We start from the raw sequence: 12,196 nt of genomic DNA, 5'->3' as shown, positions 1-12,196 counted from the left end.
CTTCTGGAATGTTCTTCCAAAGAGCCTCTCCAAAACTTTCCAGAGGGTTCCATCATGTCCCTTTGTATGCCAGGAGGGAGCGGGGCCCATCACCCATCACACCATGGATGTACTCTGACAAGACCTGGATCTGTTTGTTCCCCTCACCTGCTTGTCATAGAACCATAGAATCCTTCAGGTTGGAAGGGACCACTAGGGATCATCCAGTCCAATCCCCCTGCATACGCAGGGTCACCTAGAGCACATGGCACAGGACTGCGTCCAAGCGGGTTTTGAAGATCTCCAGAGAAGGAGACTCCACAACCTCTCTGGGCAGCCTTGTTCCAGTGCTCTGTCACCCTCACTGTCAAGAAATTTTTCCTGAAGTTCCTGTGGAACTTTTGGTGTTTCACTTTCTGGCCATTTCCTCTAGTTCTGTTGGTGGCCACCACTGAAAAGAAGCCAGCAGGCCAGCACCATCCTCCTCACTCCCTCCCTTGAGGTACTTCTAGACACTGCTCAGGTCCCCTCTCAGCCTTCTCTTCTCCAGGCTGAACAGGCCCAGCTCCCTCAGCCTCTCCTCATAGGGCAGATGTTCCAGGCCCCTGATCATCCTCGTAGCCCTGCACTGGACTCTCTCCAGCAGCTCCACATCCCTCTTGTACTGTGGAATTCTTCTTAGAATTCTTCTGTTCTGTTCACAGGATGTGAAAATTTGTCCTCTTGGAGTCTTCAGGGTCGTTAGAGAAAAAGTCTCTTTTAGAGGAAAAGGTGGCAAGACTGTTCGTGAGACAGCATACAGACCCGTGTTTTGCATCGCTAAGGAACTTGCAGAGCGTCATGGTCTCGACCAAGAGAAGGATGCTGGTAAGAAGACAGATTGAAACTTTTCCTTTGCCTTCTGACATCTCTGGGATGTGGATAACTGCTGTTCGGCAGGGGCTGTTTGAAATCTGTAATTCCTTCACTGGGTGCTGAGAAGAGCTTTAGGTCTTGCTTATTTTTATTTTTTTAAATGCATTGTTTTGACATCATAATGCAGAACTGAAGGGTCCTTTCTCTTTCCCTCTTGGAGTTGCTTTTACATCTGTCTCCAGTCAAGTTTTTTGGAGCTGCGTCTTCTAACCAGATGTAGTTAAAACTCCCATTCCCTTTTGCTGTATCAGCAGACCTGGCAAGGGCAAAGAGCAGCATTGCTGCTGGCTCTTCCAAGCTGCTTCTGCTTCAAAGTGGATTGAAGACACTCGTGTTCTCTGGCAGAGTGAAACAGTGATGGGAACACTATTGTGCAGGAAAACCCCTCTGAGGCCAGCTGTGCCGTGATTGCTGGGCAGTGCTGGCAGCAGTGCAGCTGCAGTGTGTGACAGGGGTGATGGCCGTGGGCAGCAGGAGCTCTGGGCTGTGTTTCCAGTGGGCCTTTCCTTTCCAGTTACTCCATCCTGTTGGGGCTATGGTGCTGTAACTTCAGTCTGGCATCCCTTGGGAATGGGCCTCGGGCATCCAAAGCAGGGTTGTGTACTGAGCAATTCCAAGAGCCTGGGGGTGGGCAGGAGAAGTAAGGTTAAAATGGCAATTACTTAATGTTCTTTATTAGGGAAGATGAATGAGATTCAGCCTGTAAGTTGAAGGGCTGTTGTGTAGTGCATGTGTTTTCCTTCTTCCTTGCAGCCACTGTGACCTGGCACCGCTAGAGTCTCTTCAAACCTGTCATGCCCTGAGGGCACAATGACCATCAAGGTGCCTTCTCCTAGGAACTGGCTCACTTTCTCCTCTTTCTGTGCTGCCGTCCTGCCTCACGGTCATGCGAGTTAGCCAGAAGCCTTTCTTCAGTTTGTGCAGGAAGGAAGCATTGCTGAATTCCTGGTCCATGAGGCCGTGGAGTGCTAGGAATTTCTCCCACAGGAGGGATGCATCGGCCTCCTTTATGGCTTTCCAGAGGGTTAAAGAAGACAGCCCTGTAGCACTGTCTTGCTGGAAGACCTTCCATCTGCAGACACTCTCTCTTTTTTTTTTTTTTTTCACCTGCTGAAGAGTTCTGCTAGTGATTCTGTTGCTCTTTTGTTGCTGCCTAGGTTTTAAGGGATATGTGCGCCTGCAGTATGATCGCATAGAGTATTACACCAGCTTTCCTTCTAAAGTAGTGCAGAATTGCATACGAGAGACCATGAACCAGCTCTCCTGTTGTCTTCAGAGTGGGACTAATGTTGCCCTTGTTCTGAGGGACATTGGCATCCTAGTCATTGAAGACAACGTTGTGAGAATGAAATTTTACCGAAGCCTTCTGGAAAGGATGAATGAGTCAGACCTGGTGATAACAGCTCTTCTTGGGGTAAGTTCTGCATTTCTGCAGTGCTACCCCTTGCTCTTCTGAAGCCCTAACCAAGCCCAAGTGAAGGGATTTCTCCTGGGCTGCCACAACGTGTCTGGGCATGAGGTCACTCCTGAACTAAAGGAATGGCCGGTTCCTGCACAGTGACCCCTCCTGCCCTTCCCTGCACTGCTGGGGATATCAAACATCTCCGCCAGCTCTCTGGTGGTCTCAGCGCTCTCTCTCTGAGGATAGAAGTCGTCCGTGTTTTTCATCCCTCCTGTGTGGCAGGGGGTCATGGTACCTTTGATTGCCCTTGATGCTGTTGGATGGAGTGGTTTGCTGTAATTCCCTGTCCTGCTGTGACACCAGGCAACTGCAGCTTGTGGATGAGCTGCCAGCATTCCTGAGGTTGCCTCAGCACATCCTCTTCAGTGGTGCTAGGGCCAGAGGAGCTGGCAGGGCTTACCCCACTGTAAGCAGCCTGTAGCCCAGAACAGCTCCTAATTTTGTCTTTTTTTCTGCCCTAGTCCTTGGTGCCCTATCAGGCCATTCTCTAGGCCAGCAAGTTTCTTCTGCCCTTTTTTGTGTTTTTTTTTTTATTATTATTATTGTTGTTCGTCTGTTTGTTTGTTTTGTAGTGGGTCCCACTCCAGTATCCTGCACTACGATTCTGTTGAATGCAGGGTCTGCTGTCACCAGTGGAAGCACATTGGCTACCCTTGTGAGCAACAAGACCATTTTCTTGGCAGCATCTCACATGTGTCCCTCTCCTTTGCAGATGCCAGAGATGAAGGATACAGTCATCTCAGGGAATACTAGAGCCGTTTCACTGACCCATTCAGGATCTGTGATGGTCTTTCCAAAGTGAGTGATGGTCTGCAGAGAGTCCTACAGGATTTGGCCAGTTCTGCATATTCTGCTCTGGGAAAGGATGGACTTGAGAGTGGCTCTCACATGTGTCTCTGTCCCCATAGTCATCATATGCTGCAAAGGAAATGTGGAGTCTTTGCTTCAGAACACTGTCCTTTTGCTGTTTGCAGGGAGGAGCTGGAGACTTTTCCCAGCCAGCCGCTGGTGAGACCTCCACCCGGGAGACCTCCCCCTGGGAGAGGTCCCGTCCTGAGACATGGAAGGGTGAGAGTTCTCGGCCGGGAAGAAGGAAATGACATTTTGGAAGAGGAGAAGGGAAAGGCTGTTGAGAAAGGTAATGGAGCAGTTGAATTCTGGTAAGAGGTTGTGCTTTCTCCTTCTCTTCTCCTTGGTGTTGGAGCCAAGGTTCCAGTGCAATGTGTCAGATGCCATGAGGCACTAGATGTGTTCCCTTTAGCCCTGATGGCAAATGTCAAGTGACTTCTGAGGGAGGAAGAGATCAGGATAGCCCAGCACTCCTACATGCAATTGGTCCCTCTGAGTTAAGCTTTCCCACTGAACTCCATGCACGAGTGTACCAGCAGTCAAACTGCTCTTCCATTTGAGAAGGTCAGGAGGAAGAAAGAAAGAAAGAGTTGAGGACAATTTCCGGGAATCATCCATTCTGCCTGGAGCAGAACGGTAATGGGAAGAGTGCCCTATCTCCTAACCTATCTTGTGGAACCAAAGAAACCTGCTCAGGATGGTCAGGAGGATAGTAATGGGAGCCAAGACTTTACTGGATTTTGAAAGGAAGCAGCTCTGCCCTTTTCTTATGAGTTTCAGCTACACATTCCCTAAGCACTGCTTTCGGGTTGACTGTGTCACCAGAAGCAACTCAGGCCTGTGAGAATTGTAAAAGGCTCCCGTGACCTTTTCCCCTCTTGTGGAGAAATTACTGTCCCAAAAAGACTCTGCTAGGACACCAACACAGCACTATAGATCCTCCTTTTCATAGCCTGCACATGAAAGAGCAGGAGCAAAGCCTCATATCAAGAAATGGTGTAGGACAGAGAACAGGGATGTGGAACTTCTACAGAGGGTCCAGCATAGAGCTACAAACATGATTAAGGGACTGGATCTTAGGACGAAAGACTAAGCCAACTAGGCCTGTTTAGCATAGAGAAGATGGAGATGGGATCTTATCGACAACAGGTACAAACACCGGAGAGGAGATTGTAAAGAGGATAGGACTGAACTCTTCCCAGTGGTAGCCAGTGATAGGATAAGGGATAATAGTAACAACTTGAAACAGCAGAAGTTTCCCGTCCAGATGAGGAAGTACTTCTTCACTGATGGGGGAAAAAGCACTGGAATAGGCTTCTCAGAGAGGTTGTAGAGTCTCCTACTCTGGAGATCTTCAAAACCTGCCTGGGTGCAATCCTGTGGCACATGCTCCAGGTGTCCCTGCTTAAGCAGCAGGCTTGGACTGGATGATCTCTAGAGGTCTCTTCCTACCTCAAGCATTCTGTGATGCTGTGATTCTGTGAAAAGCAAAGAGCTGGACAGGAAAACAGGTCACAGACTGCCTAGGCGACCTGGCTGAAAAAGTCTCCAGTTGAGGCCTTGCAGTTCCATCTGAGTATGGAGTAGATCTGTGCATCACTCCGGTCCCAGTGGCAACTGTGATTCTGCTCTGAAGTGTTTTCTTGTCTTCTGCTTGCAGAAGAGCTTCCTGCCAAGCACTGCCTCTTACCAGAGTCCCAACCACCCCTCAAAATATTGCCTGGGAATGTGGGAGAAGGAAAGGAGGAGAAAACAGAAAGAAAGAAGCGTCCTGGAAGGTGAGTAGTTTGGGGCAATGGATGTAGGAGACTGTCCATAGGACTGGTGGCCTAAGGTCCTTCTGTGGGGCTGAAGAAAATTCTGTGTTCTTGCAAGGCCTCTGAAGGAGGAGAGTTGTGTGTCTGGGGCTTGCCCCACCATGGGGATTATTTTAGAGAGGCCGGTGAGTCTGTAGTGAGACAGGATTAAACACAGAGGAGCTCTTTCTTTGCCTTAGCAGTGGCTAAAGCACTTGGCAGGACAGGGGCTAATGGTGTGTCTTGGAGAGTGTCCTTGTAATTGACTCTGCTTCGCTCCGTGCTGCATGGAGAAGAAATCTCAAAGTGGGCACCTGGAGCTTTCCTCCGGGCATGTGGTGCACCCCTGGATGTTTTGGTGAGGGGGGATTGCTGTCCCTCTTGACGCAACCTCATCCAGGCCAGCCTGGTGCTTCTCCTGCAGAGCTGCCTTCTGCTGCAGAAGGAGTGCCCAAGATGTGAACAAGGGCTGGATTTCTAGCTCCTCCTGTACTCATGTGACTCCTCACATTGTGTATTTGCAGTGTGCTCCCACGTATACCAAGGCCCTGCACACCGGCGGCACCAAAGGTGGCACTACAAGGTGGGAAGAAATCAACAGTTGAAACTCAACCACCAGCTGCGGAGCCAGGGAATAAAGGCTCTCAGGAGCCAGAAGAGGTTGGTGCTCCTGATGTATGAGGCACTTTTTCTGCCAGCCTGAATTATGCAAAAGCATCAGCTGATGGATTGTAGCTGTACAAGACCCCTCCAATGTGTTCATATGAGCTCTCATTGCCTCTGCCATGAGCTGGCTTTCAAAGACATGGCTTGTGCTCTGCTTTTGTAATGCATCTGTTGCTGCTGTGTTCTCCATGTACACCTCAAAATTCCCTCTTGAGGACTGTTTCTGAGGGAAATATCATTGCTGGTTCTTCCTGGGGTTGAAGACGGAGATGATCTGTTCATCTCTGTGATTATTTAGATGATTGATCAGAACAGAAAAGGGTGGTTCAGCCTTGCTAGGATTCACTGAAGGGCACAATTGTGCTGATAGGCAGGCTCAAGACAGCAGTCAGAGCAGACTGAGAAGCATGGTGTTTGCTTCAGGGAATAACAGACCTGCTGTCCCTGTCCTTCCCATCCCTCTCTAGTAGGACTGCCTTGCCCATTCCCTGCATTTTGGGGGAATGCCTTCATTTGTGCTCTCCTGCAAGCACTTTTCCACTAGGCAAGAACTGGTCTCCAGCCCAGGAAGGCTCTTGATCCTTGATCCAAAAGCCTGGCAGTGATATTAACCATTCTCCTGCGTTCTCCTGCAGCTCCTCTTCTGTCAAATGGAGGGGCTGCAGTGCAGAACAACAAAGACTGTTTCAGAGCTCCTGAAAGGCAGTGGCTTCTCTGAACAGTGGAAGCCTTGGCTGCGCTTGTGAGCAACAAGACCATTTTCTTGGCAGTATCTCACATGTGTCCCTCTCCTTTTCAGCTGTCAGCGAGGAAAGATGCATCACGCTCAGGAACTCAAAGAGCCGGCTCTGTCATGCGCTTTCCAAAGTGAGTAAGTTTGCTTGCTGGCTGACCATGTGAGCATACTCTCAGCACGTGTTTGGTAGTGTTGCATTGCCAGGGCTTGTGAAGGCACTCTGGAAGTGGTTTGGGAATAACTCTTTCGAGTGGTTGGAAACCAGTGAATTCCAGGCTTTTTTGGTTTTGTTCAGGCTCTGCTGTGGAGCTCTGTGCTGGCTCCCAGCTTGTGGAGGCTTTGTTCCCTCATCAAAATGAAGGCTGGAGGCTGTCCTTTCCATGTGCAGTGAGGCATGCGTAGGAGGGACTGCCAGGCATGTGCAGGGCAAGACTGGGATTTGAAATGGTGGTGGAAAGCAGGAGGAAAGGAAAGGAGGCCAGTCTGTGCTGCCTGGACAGCAGTGTGGAGAGCAGCTGGGAGCTGATCTCCAGAGGCAGTCTGGGTCATATGACTAGGAAAGCTTTAAAAAAGCTTTCTTCAGGGATAGGGATTGGGAGCCCTGGAGCAGCCTGGGGAGGGTGTTTATGTGTTGGAGCTCTGTGCTGGGACACTTCACTTCCTAAGACAGACCTGCAGGATTGGGGCTATTATGCATATTTTGTTCTTGGAAAGGATGGGCTTCAGAGTGGCTCTAAGATGTGTCCCCATAGTTAGCAAATGCTGCAAAGGAAATGTGGAGTCCTTCCTTCAGAACATTGTCCTTTTACTGTTTGCAGGCAGGAGCAGGATACTTCTCCCAGTCAACCAGTGGTGAGACCTCCACCTGGGAGACCTCCCAATGGGAGAGGTTCAGTTCTTAGGCATCGGAGGCTAAGAGCTCTCAATGTGGATGAAGGAAAGCCTGTTTTCAAAGAGGAGAACAAAAAGGCTGTTGAGAAAGGTAATGGAGCAGTTGAATCCTGGTGGGGGGAGGAGGTTGTTTTCTTCTATCGTCCTTGATGTCCTGTGTTGGAGCCAAGGCTCCGGTGTGGTGCGTCTGATGCCATGAGGCACTAGATGTGCTGCCTCTCAGCCCTGAAGGCAAATATCAAGTGCCTCCCGAGGGAGGAAGAGCTCAGGGCAGCCCAGCACTCCCACATGCAGTTGGTCCCTCTGAGTTAAGCTTTCCCACTGGAGTCCATGTACCAATGTACCAGCAGTCAAACTGTTCTTCCATTTGAGGAGGTCAGGAGGGAGAGAGACAAAGTTGAGGACAATTTCTGGGAATCATCCATTTTGCCTGGAGCCCAATGGTAATGGGAAGAGTGCCCTATCTTCTGACCAATCTCATGCAACCCAATTAACCTGCTCGGGATGGTCAGGAGGGAGGTAACGGGTGCCGAGGCTTCACTAAATTTTCAAAGCAAGCAGCTCTGCCCTTTCCTTGTGAGTTTCTCCTATACATTCCCTAAGCACTGCCTTTGAGTTGACAGTGTCTCCAGAGGCATCACAGGCCTGTGAGATATGTAGAAGGATCCCAGGATCTGATCCTCTCTTGTGGAGAGATTATTGCCCCAAAGAGACTCCCTTAGGATACTGACATATGCTTCTGAACCCCACTTTTAATAGCATGGACATGGAAGAGCAGGAGCAACATGTAGAGCATGATAGAGTAGGAGCCCCATGTCAGGAAAAGATGTTGCGCAGAGAAAAAGAAAGAGTTGGACAGGAGTCAGCGTGAGGACAGGTCACAGACTGACCAGTAGACCTGGCTTTAAAGGTCTCCAGTTGAGGTCTCACAGTTCCATCTGAGTATGGAGTAGATTTGTATGTCGCTCCTGTCCCAGTGGTGACTGTGATTCTGCTCTGAAGTGTTTTCTTGTCTTCTGCTTGCAGAAGAGCTTCCTGCCAAGCACTGCCTCTTACGGGAGCCACAACCATCCCTCAAAATATTGCCTGGGAATGTGGGAGAAGGAAAGGAGGAGAAAACAGAAAGAAAGAAGCATCCTGGAAGGTGAGTAGTTTGGGGCAATGGATGTAGGAGACTGTCCATAGGACTGGTGGCCTAAGGTCCTTCTGTGGTGCTGAGGAAAATTCTGTGTTCTTGCAAGGCCTCTGAAGGAGGAGAGGTGTGTGCCTGGGGCTTGCCCCACCATGGGGACTATTTTAGAGAGGCCGGCGAGTCTGTAGTGAGGCAGGATTAAACACAGAGGAGCTCTTTCTTTGCCTTAGCGGTGGCTAAAGCACTTGGCAGGACACAACCTCATCCAGGCAAGTCTGGAGCTTCTCCTGCAGAGCTGCCTTCTGCTGCAGAAGCAGGTGCCCAAGATGTGAGCAAGGACTGGAGATCCAGCTCCCCCTGTGCTCATGTGACTCCTTGTGTTGTGTATTTGCAGTGTGCTCCCACGTATCCCAACGCCCAGCACACCGGTGGCAGCACAAGGTGGGAAGAGATCAGTGGTTAAAACCCGACCATCAGCTTCAGGGCCAAGGAATGAAGGCCCGCAGGAGGCAGAAGAGGTAGGTACTCCTGAGGCGTTTCTTGTGCCAAACTGAATTATGCAAAAGCATCAGCCGATGAGCAGTAGCTGTGCAAGACCCCTCCAGTGTGTTCGTTTGAGCTCTCATGAGCTTGCTTTCAAAGAGACGGCTTGTGGTTTGTCCAGAGAGGGTGTGGAGTCTCTTTCTGTAGGGAGCTTCAAAATACGCCTGGATGCCACCCTGTACCACATGCTGTAGGTGTCTCTGCTTGAGCAGAGGGGTTTGAGTAGATGATCTCTAGGGGGTCTCTTCCAACCTTAAACATTCTGTGATTCTGTGCTCTGCTTTTTTTAATGCATCTGTTGCTTCTGCATGCTGAGAGCAGCTGAGGGGACTTGGAAGTAGGGCACAGACCTGTTGATCATTTTCTTGCAGGTCCAGAAAAAAATTGAGAAACAGACCAAAGAATTACCAGTTCTTCAGCAAGTGTCTGTATGCTACTTAGGAAGAAATAAGGGTGTGTCCATTACCTACTCCTTGTCTGGTATAACGGAGGAGGCAAAAACTCAGGCCCGGCAACAGGGGACTGAATGGAAAGGGTATGTATGTGCCATCTCCAGGAAAAGCCTGGGATCGCTGAGTAGCAGAGACCCATGGAGGGGTCAGACTCTGAATCCCAGAGGCACAAGCTTGGACAGAGCGCCCTGAGAGTTCTCACAACATGGGATTGATCTGGGTTCCACCTGGACATTAAGTATCTCTCTCCAGCCCCAAGCAAATGCCAAGTGCTCTGTTGGAAGGTTCAAACGAGGGGGAGGACAACAGCAGGAGGGGTCTCCAACAGAGGAAGAGATGTTGTTGCTGCTGCAGCCTCATTTTACCATGAAACTCACTCTGACCTTGGATGAGACTTCCCTTCCACCCAAGGGGTAGCTCTTGACTGCACAGCACAGGCTGCAGATTTGGGACCTACAAGTCCTGAACTGAGCATAAAGGGGCCCCTCCAGGATTTGCCTGCACCTTTTCCAACTACTCCCCAAAGGTGGATCCCAGAGCCAGGATCACCTCCAGTCTTGGCTCCAGCAGGCCCAGCCCCAGGCTGATGTACTACATGGGGACCTTGTTTGGACACCGGGGGCTGTGTTACATGACAGTGAGCGAGGAGACGCCATCAGCAGCACATCCAAGCATACATGTCCTGAGCTAGTGTGCGGTATTTCTCTGCCTTTGCCCCTATGCATAACGCAGCCTCTTCCTTTCTCCCTCCTCAGCACTGGTAAGACGGGCAAGAAGAACAAACAGTGACCGTTCATGATGCCTGGACACAGGAAGTTCTATTCTCTTGAATTAAAACATAACCCCCAACTGATGTGGACCCTTTCTGAGTGGGACTGGAGGAGAATAACAATGATCCAAAGGGCCAGAAGTGAATTCTTACATGCAGGAGAGGTGGGACCAGGAGGGTCCATGGCAACAAATCCTGGCTGAGTCCTGATGTGTCACCTCTGTGCTGATAAAGGTGACCAGGGAATCTGTCCAGTCCCTGCTGGCCCTGCTCGGCCTTGGTGGCCCGGACCAGTCTCCTCTGAAGCCTGCACTCACCCCTGCCCATGGGCCCAGTTCCCAGCAGCTCTCAACAAGGGGCCCTCAGTCTCTGCCAGAGCAAGGTGGCAGAGGGGCCAGTCTCCAGGCCCAGCCTGGGCACTTTGCCTCTGCCCAGAGCTGGCCGGCACAGCCATCCCCTTCCCAGGGCCAGGGCTCTCTCCACGGGGCTTGCGGGACCTGTGGGAGTGCAGGGACGGAGCTGCAGCCCCCACGGGTCACACAGCCACTGCTGGCAGCGCCTGCCCCGGGCTGGCACTCAGCACGGCCAGGCCCAGGGCTGGAGGCAGCTGCAGCCAGCCATCCTGGAGGGGAAGCAGGAGAAGCTGCCCCGGGGCCTCAGGAACAGCAGCCTGGAGCCATCGCCCAGGGCACTGAAGCCCCGCGAGCTCCTGAATGGCACCACGAGCTCCCACAGTGGGAGCGTGCAGAACCCCCAGGGCCACGAAGGCGGCTGCTCCCAGCGCTGCTGCCAGGCCAGGAGCTCCTGGGTGAGCCCAATGGAGACCCCTGCGATGGCTGCGAGTTGTGGAAGAGAACACGGGAGTTGAGGCCTGGGGTGCTGGGTCTGTTCATCTGGGAGAAGAGGCAGGAGGAACTCCGTGCTGCCTGTAGCTGCCTAAGAGGAGCATGGGGAAAGGATGGAGCCAGAGCCTTCCCAGGGGTGCCCAGGAACAGTGTGAGGGGCCTAGGGTTGGTTGACACTGAAGGAAGGTCCCAGAGCCTTGGGGAATCCATCCCCAGAGAGCATGGGAGCTCAGCCCTGTCCAGCCCTGGGAAACCCCCTCTGTTGCCTCCACTTGCAGCAGGAGGTTGAGCGGAGACCTCCAGGAGCCCCTTCCCTCCATGGCTGCTTTGCGACTCTGTCTGGTGAACGAATGGCTCTCCAGACACTACTGGATGCATTGGCATTGCCTGCTCCAGTCTAAATGTGGAGATTGGCCTGACACAAAGTGACATGGGGAGAAAAAGTTTCTGAGGGTTTTATTTGAAAGAAGCAATGGCTGTTGACAACTAGGGCTCACATGGGCACACAGGTGCTCTGGGACACGATGCAGCAGCATCTCTGTGCCCGCCAGGACACAGTGTCTGTCGCTCTGCGCCAGCCCCGCTCTCGAGATCCTGCTGGGCTCTTTCACCTGCGCCGCTCCTCTCGCTGCCCCGCGATGCAGCAGCAGCAGAACGCTCTGCGCAGAGCCCGAAGCGCCGTCCTGAGCCGTGAGCACCATCGCCGGGGAGCTGCAACGTCCGGGAGGGCGGTGATGCCTGTGGTGGGAAGCAGAGCTGTGGGCAATGGGCTGCACGGGTGCAGGGCTGCACCTGCCTGTCCCTGCCACCAAGGGCTTCCCGAGGGGTTCTGTCCTCGGCACAGCAACTCCCGACCGCTTCCTGCTGCCGGCCTCGGTGCCACCCCCTGTGCCAGGACAGGCCCACTGTCCCCAGCAGGGCTCTCCACGCGGGTACGTACCTGCCTCAACGTCGGGTGTGGGGCTGCAGGAGGAGGGCTTCTCCTCCTCCTCTTGGGGCTCCAAGGCCACCTGCATGGGCAGAGCAAGAACACGCACCCGTCAGCCATCAGCTGGCCCTGCTGAGGGTCCCAGTGCCCCCGGCTGCACAATGGCAAAGGGTTTGGATCAGAGGAGGCTGCCCGTGGCTGCATGTCCCAAGGGAAGGGACCTGCGGCTGGCA

The sequence above is a fragment of the Tinamus guttatus genome, unplaced genomic scaffold (assembly GCF_059628265.1).
Source record: "Tinamus guttatus ecotype Peru unplaced genomic scaffold, ASM5962826v1 Tinamus_guttatus_pri_ptg000783l, whole genome shotgun sequence".
In the NCBI taxonomy this organism is placed as follows: domain Eukaryota; kingdom Metazoa; phylum Chordata; class Aves; order Tinamiformes; family Tinamidae; genus Tinamus; species Tinamus guttatus.
The sequence above is the reverse complement of the archived record's forward strand: the minus strand, read 5'-3'. Positions refer to the sequence as shown.